An 18,936-nucleotide genomic window follows, 5' to 3' on the forward strand; every position below is an offset into this window, starting at 1 on the left:
GCTTTCCAAAATCAAATTTACAACGAAGAAACTGGAGTGCTTTATAATAGGGAGAGTTAGAAGCATAATTGTAAGCTGCAGTAGACACTAAGGAATACAAATAGGAGGGGTGAGAGAGGTCTGTGATCCATACATTTGCATATTAAGATAACTATCAGTTATAAAAAAGGAGCCACTGTCAAACTGTAGTACATTAAACAGTGGACTTTTACCTTACTTTTCCCAGTGGTAACCATAATATCCTTGCAAGGCAATACCAGAAAGGAGTGCACATAAAGTGGTTGTTAGGTAAGCAATGCAAAATGTAAACTCTATATGACTTTTTAAAATTAATTGCCTTTCAGCAAAACCAGCAGCGACTCTCTGCTTTGGATTTTGTTTTAGCTTTTCCAAGATTCCCAGTTACAAGTGTCTCACAAGTGTGCTGAGCAGGAAAAGGTTTTAGTCTCTGTCGTTCCAGGATAAATCAAACAGTTTCAGGATAATTTGTCAGCCTCCATTTTCTCTTCAGGTAAGTGATTATCTGTCATGCACCTGTTACTATAAATTTCATGTTATGAAGGGTTATTCACAAATAAATAGAGCAAGCTGTGGGAGGAACAACACGAAAAGAGAGTAAGTTTCTGTCTGCAAACTGTTCCCTTAATGCAGTCCAAGACGCAACTAAAGATACGATGTGTTTTAGGATCTGTTTTGTGTTATGTAGTTAAAAACAGTATCTCACCACTATATTTGTTCTACTGACTTATATCACTTTTGACTTACTATTTATCTATGTTTCAATACCCCGCAGCAGCAGCAGTTGTAGTTCAAGTCCTAATATACTCAGTCGATTCACTGTGAAGCATTTATTTACCATCTATGGGTAACTAAGGAGCATGAAAATTAGAACTGTGAACTACCTTGAAGTTGGTAGCATCCACTGCAGAGGCTAACCATAAAAAAAAAAAAATATGCCAGAAAGTCCATCACGGATCAGTTTTAACTCTCTTCCTTGTGCTTCTCCCGTGCTTGTAACAGATAAAGAGGTTTGCCATGCACAGCAGCGTGGAAGACGGGATTCTTCAGAGAGAGGAGCAACATCTTTTTGAGATTAATATCCTTAATGTTTTGGGAGCTACTGTTACCTTGGAGGAAGGCTATCCATATGAACATAAAACATGCCCTCCCAGGTGAGTCTGGTAATCTGTCTAGCTCTATATATATATATATATATATATAGTCGCTAGGGATGTGAATATAAATCTATGTCTGTGAAGATACGAACAAGAAATTACTAAGCAACTTGTGCAAGATGCATAGCGATCTGGTGTCAGTTTTATGAACTCAGTCTCAAGGTGATTTGAACCCCATCTGGGATGAGCTCAGCAGATGTATGTAAGCCTTGATTCAAAGCATATGGAAAATGGCATGCAGATCATTATAATGAATTTTTGAAGAAACACTCTATGCTGTGCCTAAGTGGGAGTGCACTGTGGCACTGGTGAGATCTGCAAAACCACTTAAGCGCTTTGCTGTGGCCTTGTGTTCAGGCCTTGGCAAGTCCAAGCAGTGCACTGGCACCGACAGCTTTCTCTGGTGCTGTTGAATGCAGATTCACACAAAACGAAATGCAATGCAAATAACTCCCCACGACTGTTGAAGGGCTGCAATTCATCGTTTTATAAGCCTCTCATTGCATGTAGGTATTTTCACTTTGGAGGTAAAGGAGCTCCCTAAAGCACTTATGGATTGTATCCCCCCCCCGTCCCCCCAAATTAAATAATGAAAGCAACTAGCAAAAGAAAAATATCTTGCCACAGCTGCAGAGAGTACAAGTGAGACAAAAGTTGGTACAAACAGAGTAAGTATCAAATGGAGAAGGACTCGCTTGACTTCATGTCTAGCTCTGGTCATTAACTCATGAGTACAACATTATAATGTACTTCAGTTGGTGATGCCTTTGGAAATGAAGGTAAGTTATGGAAACATGCATGTATACAGCATGTTATCACCATTTCAGTGTATTTAACTGCAAGCTCTGATGTAAGGCAATGGATCTCAATTTGCAGAATGGCTGTTCAAATACTGAAACTCCTGGGTACTCAAAGGCAGATTACAAAGTGACCTCTTAAGATACACGGTTTTAGGTACCAAACCAAATATTTACCGTATCAGCCAGGGAACTCTATTTAAAAGACTATCTCCAAGAAAATTAATTGCTGTGAAAACAAACTTCCTCTGCATCATGGCCCTGTTAGTGCCACAATTTCTCACACACTCAGACTTGGGCTCAGCAGAGCTCTTAAGCACCTGGTAATGCCTATTCCTAGTCATCAATTTTTAATATTTGGTAATGCTTTGATTTCTGTGAGACCCATCATTAATGTTAAAAATGTTCTTAAACACTTGATTACTAAGGTTCTGCTCCAAAAACTACGGACCTTAGTGGGAAGAGTTGCAGATTGTTTTGAGGGATCCTAAACTACAGATACCACACTAAATGATAGCCAGGCGTTTTTATTTTAAGAAGTTATAGTTTGCAGCCCAATACTTCCAAAGAATGCCTTCCTACTTAGGAAGGTATTTAAGCATGTTTTTAACTCCCATTGAATTTTATGATCTTGGAGCATATGTCTGAACTGATGCATTTTGAATAGGGAGGGGCATGCAGCACAGATCTGATAAGTGTCATTCTGAGTCTCTGCCCAAAGCATTTCATGAATCATGAATGCTTCTATTCCCTCTGCAATACTTCATTTTCCAAATAGGTTGCAAGATCACATAAAAGAGAAACTTGCTAGCAAGTCTCACATGTATTAGCCATTCATAATTAAACTTAAGACAGAAATAATAATATTCATAATATATATAATATTCACATATATATTCAATATAATAATATTCATAATTAAGAGCAGAAAAATCTTTGCAGTGCAGATACTGGGCATCCATTGATGGATAGGGAGCATGAAGACCACTGCAAAAATGCCCCAGCTATTTCCTTAGCTCATTTTGAGGGCAGGGGCATGCTAGAATTACATTGTGTGTATGTATGTAGAATAAAAAGTCTCTACTTTCAAAACGGTTCACCTAGTTGCTATAAGCCTATCCCACTAAATAGTCAAGAGCTGCTTTTACAGACATTAAATTTAACAGCAAATCTTGGGGAAAAAAAAATGTTCTGCTTCTCTGCATGCTTTCTTGAACTGGCTTGCTTGCATTTTGTTAAACTTCTAACTTCAACTTTCCTAAACTTAGTTGTCTCAGGTGAAATACTTCAGGACTTGTCCTTGAACCTACAGAATAAGAAATCAACATGTGCTTTTATCCTAACCTATAGTATTTTATGATATCATCTACATTGAATTACTTAATGTCTCTAGATAGCTTCTGTTGCGAAAAATCCTCTGAAATCTGATGAACAGGAGCTTTTAGCAATGACTTTTACTAATTAATACACAACAAACCTGTCTTCAATCCCTCTTTATTAAACAGAGCAAATAACCTGTGTTGCCTGATTTTATCGACTGTTACAGCTGTTCAATAGGTATCTCTAGAGAATTGTTGCCATTGAAAATGGTAGCATTTCCTTTTCTAAGTTTCTCAATAAGAGCATTCTGTTGAAAAACCTTTATAATGGATTTTGTTTCCTTGCACAGCTGTATGCTCAATTCTTATCAAAACCCAAAAGTTAGAATTTTAAAAGTGCAATACCAACTTAACAAAACATGATGCTAGCATTGTTGTCCATTGTGGTTAGCTTGACCAGCCTTTTCTTTCTTTTTTCTTAATCATTAGAGAATATAAGACAAATAAAGTGGCTGTAATGGCATCTACTGACACATAATTAATTTTTTTAAAGTAATTTATTGAAAGAATATTATTAATTTGTAAATTATCTGCAAAGGATGCAGCCAAAGACTAGAGCTTGGATCCAACACGAAGGATAACTGAAGTCCACTTGGGTGAAGGTCAGACATCCAGACGGAAATGCAAATAAGCCAACCAAAGGTAAAGTCTGAAAAGCTTAATAAGTCCAAGCATGTTGAGACCAGGGCAACTATGCTTTGACCTTACTAAAAGAACAAGATTTCTCAATGAATATTGACCAGAGGAAAAATTGGTCAATAAAAATAGGTGAAGTATCTTAGCAACAAGAAAACGGTAAGCCATTCTAATGGGTAAAAGCTTTTACTAGGAGATGTCTAAGGTGAAGTTGATCTGCATTTTTTATTTTAAAAAAAAAATAATTCCAGTATCAGTATATGGAAGAATTGATTAGTCAGTCATTAGTGTATTAAAGGGTACAGAGTGCATGTATGATTTTTCTTTATCTAGGAAATTGCTGAGCTGCTTTTTTCTTTTTTCCCCAAAACCTTTTGAGGTTTATAAAAATGCTGATTTCTGTTTGCATAGTACAGAGTTGGGCATTTTTTTAGTGTATGGATTTCTATTTTTGACTTTTTAACAATTACCTTTCCAATAAAGCTAGCTGAAGTTCTTGTGGTGATGTCCAGCTTGAGAATTTGACTCCTCAGAGCTCGTCAGTGTAGCAGTGACAGGGCTCAGGACTCAGCCTGCCTTAGCATAAGTCTTTCAAGTTCCGGTTTTCAAGGATGTCTTAGATGTTGTAGGAGGGGGTCTCTGTTTATACAAACATGGTATTTATGAACATATGCCTTTGAAAGTGTGCTTCTCTGTTCTTATGATTGGGACAGAAAATACAGAAAGGTAAGCATATGCTTGACTCATTGTACAGCATGAAATGAAGTTAGGCGGAGGGCTTTGGGGCATCTGCTTTGCTTCGCTGGACTATTTGTCTTTCCCTATCCATTTCTCTTTAAAGTGCCACCCAGTCCCTTCTTACGAGTTCATCAAATTTAGTGGAGAAGTAATATCTTCTATTAGATCAATTCATACAGGTGGAAAAACAAACAGGATTTTGGGCTCAGCTTCCCTTGCTGACCTCTTTTATTTTCCTTATATCTTTAGATTGTGCCACTGTTATGAAAACATAACACTGACTACAGGAAGAGATTTTTTTTTTATCAGATACTCTCTGCCCATATGAGCTACATTATCAAATCAGAAGATAAAAACAAGCTTCATGAAATAGGTGAACCACCACACAGACTCAGAGGAGATTTTTTTTTTCTTCCCCAAGAGCGGACATGCAAAACAGCCTTGCCAACCCAGCAGCAATACACAGGGTTACATATGTAGAGAAAACCTGAGCTCTTAAATTAGTGAAAATCAGTAAAGCTGTAACTCAAAAACACCGGTGAAAATGTCATAATGTAAAGAAATCATTCTTTATAATAACTAATTATGGGTATTAATCAAGTGAAAATAGTAAATCATATTATTAAATACCAAGCTAACACACTGTGAATAATAAAAAAAAAAGCAAAGTTGCTCTCAACTATCTGCTTATAAGATATGTACTGTCCTTCTGAAAAAGTTCATAAAGAAATTAGCATATTTCTGTATTTTTTTTTCTTTAATATTTAGGGATCAGAACTTGAAATTTATTGAATAACTACTTTTAATATGAATGTGCTTAAGGTGGGTGTAGGTTTAACAGTGGACCTGAGTCTCGGAAGAAAAGTATAATTATGTGGATTTAAGATATGTGACAACTATAAGCATGGTGATATTCCAGTACATCTTTCATTGCCTTGTGCCTATTTTCTATACTGGATGTGAACTTATTTTAATGGTCAGTGTAGAGTAGAGGACAAACCCAAAACAAATATTTAATGTGCGTCAGTAAAACAAAGCAATTATGTCCTTCTTATGAGAAAGATCAAGAACTTTACAAGGGACATCACGATGCTTACTGACTCTGCCTTTCTGTGAAAGTGATACAAACACTGGACCCCACAAGTTACACCACACATCACAAAATAAGACACCATTAAAACCATCATGAAAAATCAGCCACCTTTATATGTTATATTGAACATTACCAGTGTCAGTATGTGTTTTGGGTAATGAGAAGTAAATTAGCAGCCCGGTCCAGAAATCATTACAATGCTTTGTTAATTATTAAATATTATTTGGGGATTTGAGAACTGCAGAAGTAAGGAGGGGGGGAAGAGAGAGAGAAACCCCATACTTCGGTGATCACAACCACCACTTGAGATGTTTGACAACAAATCATTTATTTACTGCCTCTTTCATGTCTAATAACTATAAACACTACCCTTTGTAAAATGCAAACGTGCTTTCACAAATATCAAAGGAAAATACCTGTGCATTTGTCTAAAATTGACTATTTTAATTGAAGATACAAACTAGGTTTTAACTGAGCATTTTGCCTTTCAGCACCAGGCTCCAGCCTTAGGGCACCTGGACTCTAACAGCTGGTTTCTTTTGTAACTGCCTCCAGTTACCACTTTTGAAAGCACACTCTTTTTTCTGCTCACTGCAGAAAAACCACAGCACATTTCTGCAAGAAATCAAAAGTATAGCTTTTTCTCTTTAGGTTCAGAGTGTAATTCATAGAGTTTTAAGATGTCTCCTCTCCAGGCAGAAGCAATGAATGTACAAAATTGTTTCATTTCCAGATATACACCTAAGGTTTACAATCCTTCTCTCTCTTTCTCCTCTATTTCTCTACCGCTCACGTCACCCAAGAAACAAAGATGTATGCCAGGCAGACATTATAACTATCTTTGCTAACATCTGTTACAGGCCAATTTCAATGCTATTGCTACTTCCCTTCTCATTCTGTATGTATGAGCTGGTATTAATATCTCCAAGGAAAGTAAATGCATGAATCAATGTGTCTGAATTAAATAGGGCTGAACGAATGAAGCATATGTATGAAAGAGCGTGTGTTGTGTTTGTACATTCAGGTACTGTGCTGAGCATCACTGGTGGCGTGGGACATGGCATGGAGGCCGTGTCCAGCTTGACAGAGAAAGGCAGACCAGCCAGAGGAAGAGTTGGGGAGACCCTCTGTGAGAGGTGTCACAGCCTTCCTTGAAAATAAGGTGGGGAGGGGACAGACTCTGGGGCTGTGATGCTTGTCTGCTCTGCTGCCACATAGGTCTCAGAGGAAAGGACGGGCAAACAGCTGCCCCATTGAGCCAGAGGCCCACACAAGCAAAGCAGAAGGAGACAGGAGATGGAGGACAGAGCATCAGAGGGCAGCAGGAGCCGGGGGCAAAAGACCTGAAGATGTGGTGGCTGTGAGGTTCGTGCCCAGGGTAAGGAGCTGCTCCCAACGCGAGATGTCTTCGAGAAAAATCCAGCATGTCCATCCTGGGAAGAAAACTGGGGAGAAGGGGTAGGTACTTTCAGAAGCCATTTCTGAATACTGCTGCTGAATAGACGTCGTATATGTTGCGACTGCCTTTCTGGCTGTTCACCTTTGTCTTGCAAGCAGCCCTTGCAGAAGCTGCGTAGTGATGCTTGTTCCAGTACTGCTGGGAGCGGGTGGGCAGTTAACCCACCCACTGGCTGATGTGTGGTCAGCTTGCTCGGAGCAGCTTCCAGCCCTGTGTTTGCTTGAGCATGCCTGCACCCGCTGAGGGGACAGTGCTTTTACTCTCTAGCCTTCCCAGCCTAGTTCATCCCCTTGTCAATAAGGCAGCCTGCTGCTAGTCAGTGAGTAATAGCCACAGCCAGGGCAGCATCGACACTGCCCCCAGCCCCAGTGGCTCTCCCTCCTCTGCTCATCCATCTTCCCGTAATGCAAGTCAGATGTTTCACAGTCAGCCACCTCCAGCTGTCCTGTCCTAACAGGCACAGCCTGTTAGGAGAATTTTAGCAGAAGAATAAGAGGCGATAGAAACCAGTAGCTGGCTTGTAAGGGAGAAGGGTAGTTTGGCTGGCATGTGTGTGGGTGATAGATACCTTTTCGTACTGTCCAAATTTGTACCTTGCACTATAGAGTATAGCAGTGGCTGAAAACTCTGTCTATTCATTTTTCCATTCCATATGACTGTCCTGTCCTATGCTGAGTGCAAACAGTGTATGGCCCAGGAGCTGAGTCTACTTCACGCTATATAAGGTTCTGAAGACTGGTGTCACTGCTATTTTGCTTTATGTGATAGCAATAGGTATTTTTGCAAGAGAAAAATACGTACAGGAAGCTGTCCAAGGTCAATATAACAGTGTAAATAGCCAGATGCTATTTCCCTGTGAATTACAAGGTTGAGCAGCCAAACATCTCTTAGTCATGTAAATTATGAAAATTCTGAGAACTGCAGTGCAGACAAGAAATCTACGGCTGCTGAATCATTTTCTCTGGTTCAAAAATGACCATATCTTATCCTTTTGTTCCAGATTTTATTTGCATTGAATGACTGTGTTTCTTCCTGTCAGATACAGGGATGGAGCTAACATCTTTGCTTTAGGATATTGTTCTTTTATTATCAAAAAAGGGGTTCAGCAGGCTTGCAGAGATTCTTTTCAAGATGTGGGAAAAATAATACAAAACCAGTATTGAGCTATTTCTCTTAAGCTATCTGCAGTTAAAGTGATTATTAAACCCCAGGACAGATTTAAGGGTAATCCAGATGAATATTGTTTTCATCAAAGCAATAGTGAAGTCATCTGCTTTTTCCCTGTTGCCTTAGGACCGACTTTAGAAAAGGCATACCATCAAGTGAAATTGGAATTATTTTGCTCCAATTCCTTTAAAGTTCAATTTTTATCAGTTACTGCTTGTAGTTATCTGATGTAAGAAAGACTACTTGCTTTCTGAATAGTGCCACTGATAGGTGGGTTTTTGCCCCTTTCACTTGGGAAATTAGAAATGTACTGCCTTTATAGTAAAAAAAACCAACACAAGATGAAAATGCACTCCTTTTTCTAGTACAATGAATAAATAAGGGCCATGCACAAAACAAGTGGGATTGATTTGAAAGACGGGTGACCAAAATACTGTGAATACAGAACAGATATGAGAGTAGCAGCATGTGTTAATGCTACAGGCTTCAGTCTCATCTAAGAAATATGGGTAAATGCTTGTCTTTTGTGGCTGCTTCTGGCCATTAGTGACTGTTGAATGGAATGGTCCAGGTGCTAACTCTGATCCCAGAAGACCTTAGAGGCTGAAAGCAAACCGACGATTGCTACAACACAGGAGTGAGACACTACAGACGCTGCATTCCTTAAACTCCTTCTCAAAGCTGCTGGCTGCTACTGGAGGCATGATGCTGGCCCTGCATAGCCACCTCTGGAGGTGTGCAGTAAAAGCTGACTGTAGAAGTAGCACAAGAAGGAATTGTGAGATTGAGACAGCTACCCCGAGGAGCCTGCAGAGCCAAGCTAAGCTTTGGAGCTATTACAATTACTGGGGCACCTCAGTTGCCCCTCTTTGCCTTGGCAAGAAGAACAAGCAGCCATGTTACTGAGAGGGGCTGTTCTTTGCTCCTTATGAGGCCCTGAAGTACTCCTTGGTAATCAGGCCATGCCCAGGAGAGGTAACTTAGAAAATCCAGGCATCTACAGCTATGATCGACTCTGAGAAAACAATCCACAGAAATAATTAAAAAGATAAGCAGAAAACTGAACATGCACAGAGCATACCGATCAGCACCAGCACACAGAGGTTGCACACATAGGGTGAGGGTATTCTGCATGGCGTGTTTTCCTACAGTCCACCCTCAGCAACACTTGAAGTCTCTAAAGGAAGCAAAACACTGGTGTGGTCCTTTCAGAGATTTTCAGTCCAAGGACAATCCCCACACACCAGATTTGATGCAGTTTCTATGGCTCACGTTTATGCATCTGAGGATTAAAGCTAGTTGGTAGGAAAAACACCAGGAATGGGTGCCTGGGCACAATTTAAGCTTTGAGAACATGACAATTATTTTTAATTACATCAGAAGCACTATCACTTCAGAAGCTCAGCTTCATCAAAGATAAAGTCAAATGACAACAGATAAAGTGGCAGAGAAAAATATAGGGCACAACATTTCATGAAACGATTTAAAATATCAGGGTTGTTCATGTCAGGACAAAGTGAGTGGAAAATGCACCTAAATTAGAATAATTAGGGTTAATATGCCCTTTGCACTGGCATGAATAATTATTTAATCCACAAGTCAGAATCAGTCTCTTTGGGTTCCTCTGATATTTTTATATTTAATAGAGTGTACGAGGATAATAGCAGAAACAAACAGCACTGCATCTGGAGGAGGTTTGTAGTCCATATAAACTTAATCATTTAAGCTAATTCTACTCCATTCACTGTTTCTTCAGCTTGATCTGCCTATCTGCTTTCCTAGTGGAAACAGGATTCTTATTTTTTTTTCTACTTTTTCCTGTTAACAATCTTTCTCACTCTTACATGGCTTCTCTTAGCGATGCTGTCAGCAAGATGATGCCTAGTCCCAATTAGAAATTCAATCAATATTCACATAATGAGGGTTCTAGCAAAACCATGTCATTTAGTTCAAAGACATGGATATATTACTGTAGCTATTCAGGATTCAAGTAATTTAGGGCACCTCAGTGAAAAAAGATAACATAAAGCTGAAAGGCTTGGAAGTAGTTAATTGTTACTATGGCAACTTCCTAAATAAGCTTTAGATTCTAGTCATTATTCAGTTTATTTGGAGGCAGAATAGACTCATTAAAGATGAAACTTAGTTAAAGCTTAGAACAGTTCTGGGATCTTATAGTTTCCTGCTGGTCCTTATAGAGTTACTTAAAGTTTGTCCATTTCAGCTTTGAACTGTGTCCAAGAGCAAGATGCAGCCTGCATAGATTAAAAAACAGCAGCATGTTACATAGCAACGATCTAATTTTAATAACTTTGGCAATTGCATTTTTACATTTTTATATCCCAGTAGAACTCCTTTAAATGTATTGTGTGGGAAAGAAGCTGTCCTCAGTGAATAATGCTCTCATCTGTCCATAAAATGTAGTGATTAAGATCTGATTTTCAAAAATGGGCTCTGACTGTGAGTGCGCCTTTGTCATCTCCCAATATATAGGGTGCAGTCCCCTCAAACCTTTTGGGAACTCAGCCCCTATCAAACGCTGACTCTCAACATCACTGTCCCATGATGAAATTCATAAATGGATCTGCGGAGTGCCATTAAGCTAACCCTAGAGTTTCTCCTTCCATGAAACCCCCATGTGCAGAAGAGTGGGGATACATTTTAGCCTGGTCCCTAGCCAGCACTGTAACAAATCTGATAATTAGGAGCCGGGAGAAAGGTTGCCATATCAAAATCTTGCCATGCGGATTGTGTCCATTTGTGTTCCTAATGTGAACCTGAGTGAATATATGCGGCCTCTGTGGAGCTGCATCACTGGAGTAGATTTAAAGCGCCTTACTTCTACAGGCAGCAATGGAGACAGGAAACAGAGGAGACCACAGAGTTGGGTAACTCTCAGCCGCCACACCTTAATTAGCTGAAAATCCGTATCAGCCTAAACTTGTTGCGTTTTCTCAGCAGCTATAGCTCCCTTTCTTAACTACTCTATAGCACATGATAAATCAGCAGAGGCCACAAAATAAAATTGTCTCTCAGTAGGAGACACTCCATGGCTTCTCACAGAAGTAACCTCTTAGCTCAGACCGGCTTTCCCTCTTCTGTACGCTGGAAATCTCTGAAGTCACTGAGTCATAACTGCAAAGTTGTTAGGGAATGATGCCTTCAGTGTGAAGATACTTAGAAGATACCCCCAGGGGCGAACGTATAAGCAGCATAGACTGAAGTAACAAGTTCTTCTCAAAAAAAAAAAAAAAAAAAAAGCAGGACAAGTTACCTAGCTGTGAGCTCAGTGCTCCTAAGGGTGAACGGCAGCTGGTATGTAGGCATCTTTAAAACGCCCCCAAGTAGCTTAACTGTGCAGGGTGGGGAAACTGTGGTATGTAGGTGTCTCTCAAAAGGGGGCAAAAGAAGACCAAAAGAGTGATAGACTGTTTTGTCTGTGGCCAGGAGTCAATATGACATTGTCATAAAATAACCCCCTTCCCCACCGCCTGCAAGCCTGTCTGTCTGTCTTCCGCGAGTTAATGGTCCTGGAGATGGGGAGCCACCCAGCCCAGGACACACCTTGCTGTGCCTGACAGCCTCAGAGTGACTCCACACTTTCTCCATAGTCACTGTAGGGAAACAGGCACTGCCAGGGCATGGTTCACTCAGTCCTAGGTATAAAACTATAAAAGAGATCAGGGAATTAGCCTGTTTCTTGTCCCAGATCTTGAATTATGAAACAGAGAAGTCTTAAAATAATGAGTCTTTCAATTCTTTTTCCAAATGAAATTGCTCCGTTCATTTTTTTTAAAAATGCCTTTGTTTTGAAATAAGTTGAACATTAAAAAAGTAAACTGGTTCAGACTGGTTCCAGGATACTTCAGCAGACTTAATTCTGTTGATCATTCTCCCTTTTTTTTGTCCTCAGAGAACTTCTCCAGACTGTGCCTTTTTTTTTTTTCTGATTTAGAAGAGTAAAAATGCTCTTTCAAATTTCACATGACAAAAAAGGAATATGCATCCAGCTGCAAGAGAAACTGTTTTTCTCTCCCATCTGAAAAGGCTGTACAATGTGTAGGATTTCTGCATTGCCTGTTACTTGCACCACTTCTTTTCTATGGAAATCCAGTCTCCAGAGTTATAATTCAGGGAACTATAGTAAGGACTAACTTTGCTTAATTTATAAGAAGAGGAAAAAAAACCCGCTGAGGAAAAAACAAAGGAGAATATGGTCTGATTCCAAACAGTGCTGTTAAATCGGTCTGAGCATTACTTATTGTATTTTATTTTCTTCACTGTTATACAACCACAGCACCCGGCTGTTTGCTGTGTTGCAAGGGTAGTATTTTCAAGGTTAGCACAGAAGTAATCAAACGCTCAATGGCGGTATGAATATTCATATCAAGACACATCATGAGAAAGTAGATAGAGGCAAATATGCAATTTAAATATAGACTACAGCAGGAAATGGGACATGAAACAGTAATTAGTGAAAATTGCATGTTATTTACATAGGTAAATACACTGCAGGGGTTATGCATGTGATCTTTTCTATTAGCATTTGTTTGTTTGTGATTTAACCCTGATTTAAAAAGATAGTTTTTTAAAACATAAAAATGGGAAGAAAGGAACACTTTCTTTGCACTAGAAAATCTGCATTGCTTGCAGGATTACCGATTTGGGCTGTAAGCCAGGTTTCATAGCTAATGTGGATCAGAATAGGCCTGTACTGCAGAAACTAGTGGTGTCAGTTCTCTAGAAGACACGCTTTCTACCCAGCCTTGCTTATGCAACTCCTGTTTGGGCTCCTGAAAGCCTGTGGGTGCTGGCAACGAATGCCCGAGCTCCTACTGCCCAGACTAGATGGAAATCGTACCACACTACTGAATTTCTTGCAGGAAGAGCAACTAGAAGGGAACAAAAGCATTGTTTTCTCTTGTTCAGGGAACGTCTAGATTAAGTTTCCTGCTTTTCCTTTCAGAAACAGAAATGTGGCTCTAGCCTAGGTAGACCAGTACTAGCGTGCCTCGTGAGTCTCCACAGCCATCATACCAAAGGCAGCAATACTCATTTTTAGTTCTACTCTGAACCACTTCATCTTGCTGGATTCCCTCCCTGCATCTGGTCCTTTTTCCTTTATCACGTAATTGTGTCCTCCTCCTTTAGCCAAGAGGAAGGTGAGAGAAAAGGCTTGACTAATATATCCCCTTTCCTCTCTTCAGCCAGAAGCATTCTTCCCTTACCATGACCAGCTGCCATGAATGTGGAGTTAGTTGATAGTTTGGGCTTCCCAGAGAAAATGGATAGTAGGGAATTAATGAGGAGAAGAGGAATGGAAACAGATGTCCCTTTTGCAAAGGCTCCTTTATTCCTTAGCCTTTTGCCTCTGGATTGCTTTCGGTTGGGTACCTCTACTATGCTTCAGTCTGCAAGCAAGAAAAAAAACTTCAGAGTATGTAACACTTATTTACTGGTGAATACATGTAGTGGATAGCTAGGACTACCATGCTACAGGGCCATACAAATATTCTTGTGACTCTGGATGAGTCTCTGCTGAACAGGCAGTCATCAGTCAGGTGAGGAAGGGTCTGCCTCTTGCTCCTTGGCATAGGCTGATCTTTGATGTTGCTGATTTGCTGTCTTCCTATTCTTTGCTTTTCTTTCTCTAGGATTTTACAGCTTGTCATATCAGTATTTTCCTCTTGAATCCCTGAGCTTTAAGTAACCCTATCTCAGCAAATACTGTTGAGTCTATTGTTTTGCTTTTCTTATCCTGCATGGCTTTAGCTGATGGGCTTTCTCACACCTTAACAGCATTTTTCTATAAAACTCTATCACGGTGACAATTGTGTTGTGCAAAACCAGGCTTGGGCTCATAGACAGCTGAAGCCCTCAGCCACAGGGTACGAAGGGTTATATCTTCCAACCCAATTCACATTAGCTGCCCCAATGACATAAAGAATTGCAGCATAAAGCTCAAAGAAAAATTTGTGAGGCAAGTGCATGACACTGCAGTGCAGTAACATTTTCAGAAAATTTCTGCGTGTAGGCTCCTGAGCTGGCACTTAGTAAATGCCCCGAATCTGGAGAGGGCACTGCCCTGCTGGAGGTCCTGTGCTCCTTAATACAAGGAAACTAAGATGTTTGAGAGGGACTGGGTGGTTTCCCAATGGGCAAGTGTCTCAAACTTGGTGTTCTGGGCAAATTCTAAGCCGGTCAGTCCCACTCTGTTTTTAAAGTTCACCTGACATTGCAAAATATGGGTTACTATCTATCCTTTTTAAAATCCAATTAAGACTTCAGTTTAGAAATCAGGATAATGCAACCTTTGTCCTTTGTTATCTTTCATTTCCCTTTTACTTTTCATCAGTAGACAAGTGCTTGTGGATATAAGGAAAAACCCTGGCAACTCTTCCTATTTTTTATGCACGCTTCAATATGCAAAGGCTCTGGTGTGTGTGAGTGTGTATCTGTCCTCTGCAGAGTAGCTGTGTGTATATCTAAGGATTTGCCACTTCTTGTGGAGGTGGCAGCACGTTGGTCCTTATTCTTTATAGAAAGTTTATTACTTTTTGTGAAGTACCCTGAGACTTTGTGGAATAAAAGAGTGTGTTGAGATAAAGATTATTTATTATTCATCACTCCAAATACATTTGTTCATACATTTTAAAGCTGGGAACAGTGTGTGATAAGAGACAGCTGCATAGCCAGGACTCTTACTGCAAGCATGCAAATTATTTTCAGATCTGAAAGGAAGTGGTGGGCCCAAGTAAGTGTCTTTTTTTCTTCTAGCCATATCAGATGGGCTAATGAAAGCTATTACTTCTCCCCATAAAACATAACACAGCAAGATCCCCAAAATGAACTAAATCTGTTGATAACAATCACACTGTAGATAATAGCACAGGCACACAAAAAAGGATGGAAAAATGTCATAAAAATCACCTAGTGTCTGATTTGAATCTTTTGTATGAGGAAGGCATCCTGCAAACAGAGCTACCATAAGTATCCCTTATCCCTGTGTGCCCAGCTTCTCCAACAAAAATTGCTTAAGGCAGCAAGAGGCAATTCAGCTGAAGAAATAAAAGCAAACCCAGTCTTCTTGCAGAAACTAGACATTTTGTAAAACCAAATGGAGCAGAGAGAAGAGTGGATGTCCGTGACTGAAACGACCATGACAGGACAATCTCTCCGTATGTCAGATGGATAAAATAACAACAGACTTCTCTGTGGAAATCTGATTGAAATTCACTCATATCGGGCTTCTGGGTTTTCTCAGAGAATGGAAAGTAAGACTGTAGTAACTTTTCTCCACCTGTTCAAATGGGTTCCAGGTCTCTATTTTTCCTCATTAAGGAGAGAGGGAGGACTGAACATCTCCCGTTGCTTTTGGATCCAGTTTGGAATTGCTGCATATTTCACAGGAAGCAATTTTTAGGGGGATAATGCTTCTAACTTGGGCTGAAATCATATGAGCACCTGTGGCATTTCAGACCCAAAGAAGGCCAGAGTGCCACACAGCAAGCCACATTTATTGCAGTCACTTCTAGAGACTTTGAAACAGAAATATTTTATTCCACCTTATTGTCTGGCAGTTAAGAGGAGCCTCTGTGGAAGGGAAAAGCTAATTTCTCTTTTTCCTGCTAACAGATTAGTAGTCAGTTCCATTTAGGATGAATCCCAAAGGATTATTTTCCTTCCTTTTACACCATTCAGGATGGGGAAGTGTTACAACGGTCGACTGGAAGGGCTTCTTTTTATACTAAGGATAACTACAAATTTCAACAGTGGTTTGTCTCTGAAACCTGCAGATGACTCTTTGAATCACAGATATAAACAAGACAAAAAAGATCCTGTTCCATACCTTGCTGTGCTCAGCAGCGTACAGTAGCCTGGTGGAGTCCATTTTCAATGAATGAATCTTAGGGAAAAACAAAACCTGAAGTGTCATGTGAAGAAGACACTGCTAAATTTCAGGTTCTTCTGAACTGAGGAGCAGACACTGTCATACATATTGTGTGTGACTATGAAGTGTTCCTCAAATAACAGCAATAAACCCTTTTCAGAGTAAATAGGTATCAAATCAAATGTCCAGAGTCAACTACCTGCCTCCACTGAAAATTAGCAACTTGTAAATGCCCTTGGCCACCAGCTTCATTGTCAAGCATCCACATACCTTTCAAAAAATATCCCCTTTAGTTCTTCTCTGACTCAATTCTCCTATCCTTCCTCTTCCTCTGTGTTAAAACCTAAGATATTTGTACAGAACAGGTCATAGGAGAGGGTCTAATCCCAGGTGAGGAATTTAAGTACTATTGCAATTCATTATTTCTTGTCTCATTTTATTTCACTTAAGACACTCCATTTTCTTTCTTTTCTGATTTTTAGCACTCAAGAGTGACCAGCTATTTTTTAAGCGACTAACTAGCTTGTTTCCAGCTTAGATTCCCTAAATGCATAGGCTTCTGCTCTGCAAGATATTCTCACACAGTAGACATTCTGGCATAAAATCTTAAAATCCTTGGTTTGGGGAACAGATTTTGCCGTTTCTCTGCATGCTGCCCAAGATAGGGGCAGTGACTGTCTGCGACTCCCAAACACTGTTTCAAATGATTAATTCATGGCTCACACTCAAGAACACACAAAATATCATGATGAACTTTTGCATATAGAAAAACAATAACTCCAGGTATTTGTGTTCAAGATTTGATTTACATAAATGGCATTTTGCATGTAAATATAAAGCCAGCTGTTTCACTGCCTGCCAAGAGGCATTTGAGCTAAACACAATGACACTCCTCTTACTCTAAAATGTCATGTTCTCATGTGCACCTACCACAAAGGTTATCACACATATCAGAACGGAAACAAATTATCTGGCAGATAATTAGCCTCACCAAATTTGTGCCTTTTTCTTCCTGGTTAAAATAACTTCTGTCAAGGAATATGACTCCCAAACAAGCATCCATCAATTTTGGGTGCCTGACTTAAGATGATATGAAAATACTAATTGCCTTCCATTCACCTCAGGAAGAGCTGAGTCCCAGCTCCAGGGGGATTGAACAGTTGTGCTCTGAAAATGCCAGTCCCTGGGCTAAAGTCTTCCAGGCAGTCCTGCCCATAAAGCTTCCTTGGGGTTTTATGAATAACCAAGGGCCTCACTCTCTTTCCCGAATCTGGACTTGTACTCAGAGCCCTGCATAGGTAGATCATTTATAACAGGAGATTGCTCTAGCTGAATGCGTGTTGAGATCTGTATTTCTTCAGAAAAGCATGAGTGGCAAACGTTACAGAGCAGCTTTTCTTTTCTCCCTCTGGAGTTCAAAAGGCTTTCAGGCTTCTGATCCACAACTGGAAGATCTGATCTGCTACTTCAATACATATTTACCGAGTATCTCTGATGTGTCCATTGTCCGCTCTACAACCACTGCAGCACGACTTTCGCAGGCCCCAGGATGTTTCCCCAGTGCTGAGGCTGCGGCAGTAGTACCTCAGGCGCTCCTGATGATGCTCATTGCCTATATCTGCCTATTGATTTGGCATGTTATAGGTAGGTCTGGGGAGAATATGAATCCCAAGCTCTGAAGGATAAATTTGAGTCATGATGATTGCATGAGCCTCACCCTCCTTTTGTAGAAGGCTACAGTCACTGCCTCTATTGCTGGGCAAACTTCTCTCCTGTTCTGCTGTAGGATATATAGATGCAGGCAATTCTCCAAATTTCAGTTAGCTTTTTCACCTTTTTTTTTCCTATTTTCTTTTTAAGTAATCAAAGTCTGAGTTATTGATCCCTCCTCTAGCAAAACAACTCTGTGGTCTGTATTTTGTCACAGGTGTAGTTAAGCTACTGTCATGCAGCAGCTATCCTACAGAGTGACACTGCCTACAGCTCAGAAGCCACCTTGTTCCCCATCCTAGATTGTTGAATGGGAAGCCCAAGTGAGGCTTGCATCATTTTAGTATCTCCAATGTCAGATAAGATGTGTATACATTTTGTTTTGCCATGTAAAAAATAAAGCAAAAAATTGCAGCTTTCCAATGACATGCCCAAATTTTCAGTTGAGAGATCTCAGACAAGATTTCTTTTTCCTTTTCACATACACACGCTTACGCAATGAAGCAAAGAAAAAGAGGACTGCAGTTTGTCTGAGGAAACTTAATTTTTTTCACTTTAAAACCTAGCAGGAAAAAAGGACTAAAATGTGGGTCTTGTTTCTTTTCTTTTTTTCACTTTCCTGCATGTTGAACCTTTTATTCAAAAAGAATCATAACAAAGAAGATATAAAAGAAACATAAAAAGGAAATGTTCTTTCATTTTCAATCACAACAAAATTGATGGTATGTTTCACTGCAAGCGCTAAATTCCTCCTACTTCAGACTGAAGGAAATTTTTCCAAAACCAAATGGCGCATATATCTACCATAAATTAGGAGAGCCTGTAGAAGTTGCTATTGTTCAAACGGTGTTACTTTATTTTTCCATTGAGGTGGCTAAGCATCATTCTTCT

At 39.9% G+C, this 18,936-nt stretch overlaps 1 long non-coding RNA gene across 1 annotated transcript; it reads left to right on the forward strand.

Annotated features, from left to right (window-relative positions):
- Nucleotides 1–375: 375 nt before the first annotated feature.
- Nucleotides 376–5,186, forward strand: LOC127017868 (uncharacterized). The gene is made up of 4 exons (XR_007766653.1): nucleotides 376–511; nucleotides 1,021–1,172; nucleotides 3,890–3,993; nucleotides 4,975–5,186. It is a non-coding gene; the product is annotated as an uncharacterized LOC127017868 (long non-coding RNA).
- Nucleotides 5,187–18,936: the final 13,750 nt, after the last annotated feature.

This window comes from Gymnogyps californianus, chromosome 6 (genome assembly GCF_018139145.2).
Source record: "Gymnogyps californianus isolate 813 chromosome 6, ASM1813914v2, whole genome shotgun sequence".
In the NCBI taxonomy this organism is placed as follows: Eukaryota; Metazoa; Chordata; class Aves; order Accipitriformes; family Cathartidae; genus Gymnogyps; species Gymnogyps californianus.